Source organism: Saimiri boliviensis, chromosome 6 (assembly GCF_048565385.1).
Source record: "Saimiri boliviensis isolate mSaiBol1 chromosome 6, mSaiBol1.pri, whole genome shotgun sequence".
Classification (NCBI taxonomy): domain Eukaryota; kingdom Metazoa; phylum Chordata; class Mammalia; order Primates; family Cebidae; genus Saimiri; species Saimiri boliviensis.
In genome coordinates, this window is record NC_133454.1 from 97,448,313 (window position 1) to 97,453,679 (window position 5,367).

The window sequence follows — 5,367 nt, forward strand, 5'->3', positions numbered from 1 at the left end:
ATATTCATCTAATTTTAAATTAAAAACAAAACAGTAACTTTCAGCTTTTCTATACAAAAGATGGGAGATTATACACTATTCATTTATTTGTTCCCAGCCCAATTTATACTAACTTAGAAGTTTTGGAATTATGTAGTAGATCATTTTTCTTTCAATTACAAATTGCTTATTTTTAAATTATTAATCAAATTATTTATGTATTTATTCAGTGCTCATATACATTCCTAACCAGCCCTGACAAACTCGTGCTTAAGTTTTTAATTCAACTTCTTTCAGAAAATCTGAGTCATATATTTAGATAAAGTGCTTAAGTAATATATATTTTGAAAATTTTATATGAACTATTTTTTTCTTGGACATTCAAATATTCATAATTATAAAATGACACACAATATTTGGTGTGCTAATACTTTTCCTCAAAGCTATTATAGTTCTTTGTTTTACTGTTTTTGTTTCGGAGCAAATCAGAACAATCCGTCTATGTTCCATTGACCAGTGTTCATACAATTGGGGAAAGAAAATTAATAATGGTAGTATTGCCTTATATCACATATTCTAAAATAAATATTTACATTTACTTGCTGATAGAGAGAAATAATTGAATAAATAATTGGGTATAAAGAACAGCTTTCTCTTACATAAGAATCCTAACAAAAAATGTAGAATTAATGAGAGAAATGGCTTCATTAGAATTTAGCAGTAACAGCTGTCAGGCAAGATCTACCAATGGTTGCTAAAATTAGTGAGCAGAAGTGTGAGAAGAAACAGGATGTTTGTATGGAATCAAAGGACCTCTTTTAGTATATTTATTTATTTTTCCCTGTTGATTAATAAACCAGAACTAGTTTTAATATTTAATATGAGTTTGGGTTAGTTGTAACAATGTGTATATTGGATCCAGAATATGTTATATTTTAACCAATGGCTTGGAGAGAACTAATCAATTCATATTCTGCATTTCCAGCCAAAGGGATATAGGCACAACTGACGAGTGGCACCTTCCTGTGGGAAGCCTCTTCTGTCCATCTACAGCATGGATACTGTTATAAAGTATGAATTCATCTTGCTTAAAGAGTTAAGTCTCATTCTCTATGGTTAATGCAGGAGTGCTCATACCAGCTTTGCATTTCCTATGTTTGTGCTGCTCTCTGTCTAAGACTGAGAATCAGTAAGAAGGTAGCTCTGGGACTCTCTCAATGGTTTTGTAGGAAACTGATAGTTTAGCTTTCTTTGCTGTGGAATTCAGCCCTGGGGGAGTAGATGGCTGTTCAGGATCCTGGTTAACAAGGCAAGATGGAAAGGAGCAGCCATCACCTAGGCTTGAAAAAGTGGGTAGTAACCAGTACTTCTTTTCATCACCAAAAACTTGTTGCGTGTTTTGACTGAAACCCAAGCTGAATCCATTCTTATCTATTCCATGTCGAAATATAGGACTTCTGAATGCCTCTAACATAGATTTATTTTTGCTGACCAGCCAACACTGATAGCCAAACAGAGAAGACAAGCTGACAGAAAACAGCTGCAGCAAAGAATAGAAACGTAATATGGAATTTGGCTTGAGTATCATGTAGGCCATTTGTCCAAAATTTGATAAAATACAGTGTAAATCTGTTGCCACAGAATAAAAGGCAGTAGAGCAGAGAATAAGCCAAGAAAAGGAGGAAGAACTTATAATTTGAAAATCCAACACAATTGTTCACCCATGGGCAATGATGATCCATCTTCAAAATACATTCATCAAGGGCAGAACAGTGATGACAGCGATCTGGTTTTATAAGTCGGCATCTGTCACAATATCGGATTGCTCCTGACGTGGTCCTGGTGCAGATGGAAAGATCCTGGGCTGCTCGCCTAAGAACTTCCTGATAGGCTTCTCCTCTTGGCTCTGTCTCTAACAATTCTTTCTCTGCCTAAGAGAGATGGAATTCTTTTGAAGGATTCATTGGTAATGTAAGGATAGTTTTCCAGTATGACCAAATATTACAAAAAGTAGATGATAGCTCATCAGGCACACAGCTTGTTCGCCAGTGTTTTCCTTGGACACTGTGCACAGCTGGATGGCGTAGGTGTAGTAGGACCAGCCGAGCAGGAGGCTGATGAACACCACCGGGGTCCACGACAGCACCTGCCAGCACTGCCGCCTGGCACTGCTGCCCGGGCCCGAGGGCGCCGTCTTCCAGCTGCACCCACCTCCTCAGCTCCGCCGCCACCTGCAGGCCTGTCTCTGGGGCAGGCGGGGCGCGCCCGGCACCCCACAGCAGGACGGGTCCAGGGCGGCGGCCAGGCGCGCTGCGGCGCTAACTCTGCATCCTGCAGCCCGGAGCAGGCGCCGCGGACTCCAGGCTCCTCAGCCCCGCGGAGGCGGCGGCTGCGAGCGGAGCAGTGTATTTATTAATTTCAAAGAGAAAAGGATTAAATTTACGGTAGAGCTATCTGGCAGACGATACCTCCATAAAGTATCAAGTTTACTGTCACCAGTAAAATGATATATTAATTTATGTAGTTCCTGATACATATACTGATAACTCGTCACTTTCGTGTTGTCTTTCCAAATGTGCGTAACTTTACATTAATAATGAGAAATCATCAAACAAGACCCCAGATTGAGAGACTTTCTGCAAAATTACTGAGCATTGCTCTCAAAGTTGTCAGCATGAAAGGCAAGGAAAGGCCAAGGGGCTGTCACACATTAGAGGCGGCTAAGGCGATTACTATTAATAAAATTAATTAGGAGTCCAGAACAAGATTCTAGAAAAAAGTGCACAAATTTATTAATATATTTATATGTATTATATAAATAATGTAATATAATATATATTTATTATATAATGTAAAATATATAATATATATTTATATAATATATAATTTATATAATGTATAAATATATAAATATACACTTATATATATGTTTATGTATATGTAATGTGGAATCCAGAACCAGATTCTTGATTATATTCTGAATTCTGGATTATATAATTTGTAACCAGATTCTGGATTATATATTTAATGTGGAATTCAGAAACAGATTTATATATTTGAGTATATGAATTTATATATATTTATGTAAATATATAGAAATTTATGTAAATTTATGCAATTTGTATTTTTATATATATATATTTAATGTGGAATCCAGAACCAGATTCCAGAAAAAAGTACACAAATTTATGAATATATTTAAAATAAGAGAAACCACATATTATATAAGAGAAAATGCTGAAACACATTTTCAAAAATAAAGGAATGGCATGCTCTGTTTCAGCCTAGAAATATTCTGTATCATAAAGATGCCAATTTTTTATTTTTTTTTCTTCCACGTTTTCAATGAAATTCTCCTCCAAATCTCTAGAGAATTTTTAACCAAATTACCGTTAATATTTGAACATTAATCTAGAAGATCTACTGCACAAAAATGGCAAAACACATTCTGGCAAAGAACCTGAAAGAAAGGAAAAAAGCTTAGTCTTTTAACACACGAGGGATGAGTTCTCAACAATAAAGCCGTCTTTAAAATTCTGGAAGAAATTCATTATAATTTAAGATTTTCATCTCAGTATTGTTCATAATCATCAAACGCCGGAGACTCTCCAAATGAGCAGCAACAGGAATATAGATGAAATTAATTTTGGTATACTCAAATAATATAATCTACGGATCAACAATCCTGAAAAAAACCTATCACACTAATGAAATGGATAAATTTCATAAACTTAATATTGAGTAAAATAAAGATATGTACTGTGTGATTATATTTAAATAAAGGTATGTTAGACATTAGGATAGCAACTACCTTTGGAAAGAGGGATGTCTTCATGATTGGGAGGGGTTAGGAGGAGTTTCACTTTAGCTGGAAATACCCCATTTTCTAACCCGGGTTGTGGACACATCGGCATGTTCACTTGGTGGTCATTTATTGAAATGTATACTTAATGGTTTATTCAATTTTCTGTATATATGTTATACTTCAGTAAAAAGTATTAGCTCAAGATACAGAGTAATAAAGCTATGATCTTGACATAAAACTTTTCTAAGGATGTAAGAATTGCGTAAAATAAGATAAATAATTTGGACCCCACAAATCTGAAATCCTCAATATTATAAAAGCAGATAAAAGACAAGTGATATACCTGGAAAATATTTGTCAAAATATAATAAAAGATTGGATTAATATCTAGATTATACAAATTTCAAATAAAATTTTAAAAAGAAAAGGCAAAGCAATTCATAGATAGTGTCAAAGCCTATGATTAGGTAACTCACAGAAGAAATACAACAGAGGCCTGGCATGGTGGCTCAAGCCTATAATCCCTGCACTTTTGGAGGCCAAGTCAGAATAATCGCTTGAGACCAGGAGTTTGAGACCACCTTGGGCAAGATAGGAAGATCCCATCTCTACAAAAAATAAAAAATTAGTCCAGCATGGTGGCTTATGCCTGTAGTCCCAGCTACTGGGAAAGCTGAGGTGGGAGGATCACTTGAGGTCAGAAGGTAGAGGCTTCCCAGTGCCATGATTGTACCCCTACACTCCTGTCTAAGTGACAGAGTGAGATTGTGTCTCAGAAAAATAAATAAACATAGTTGACAAGTAAATATACAGAAATGACTTCAAATTTAGTATTACCTAGAAGAATACAAAGTAAAATGCATGTTAGATTTAAAAACACATTACCAGTATTATATGTTGGCATATATGCAGGGAAATACATAAGAGTATAGATGTGTACAGCCTTTGAGGAGGTCAGTGTAACAGAACCTGTGCACAGTATCGTCTTTGGCCTAACAAGGAACTGTTTAGTTGCCTCACTTATAAGATGACACACACATACTCACAATTAATCATGTACATAGATTTTAGCTAATGAGGAAAAATTGAGAATAAATCTACCAATTCTTAAAAAGTAACACAACCTCTGATATATCCACATTGTAGTTTCATGAATATGGCAATTCTATATGCAATAACATGAACGATCCTTAAGTCATATAAGGAAGCGACAATAGTAAGTTACAGAGCAATGTATCTAGTTGGATTGTGTTTCTCTATAAAAGAAAACAAGCTGGAAGTGTGCATGAGCTTTTATGGGCATTCATGTGTTTTTGTTTTTGTAAATGTAAAGGAAAAGTTCTAGAGAAATAAGAAAGCAATTACAGTGACAGTTCTAGAGAAGAAAATAAGGAAAGACTTCACAAGGACTTTCACCTTTTACCTATTGTTCAAATTTATTTATTTTTTTTTACATAAAGACTCCATCTTGCTTTACATAAATAACTAAAAGGGGGAAAAACAACAACATAAAACCCAACACAGATGTGTTTCATTTTTTTATTGTAATAGTCATATTTTACAATACCATTCTTTGGCAGTAT

The 5,367-nt window shown here is 35.0% G+C and overlaps 1 pseudogene; it reads right to left on the reverse strand.

Moving 5' to 3' along the window:
* Positions 1 to 1,075: 1,075 nt before the first annotated feature.
* LOC101052708 (palmitoyltransferase ZDHHC2 pseudogene) lies at positions 1,076 to 3,893 on the reverse strand (annotated as a pseudogene).
* Positions 3,894 to 5,367: the final 1,474 nt, after the last annotated feature.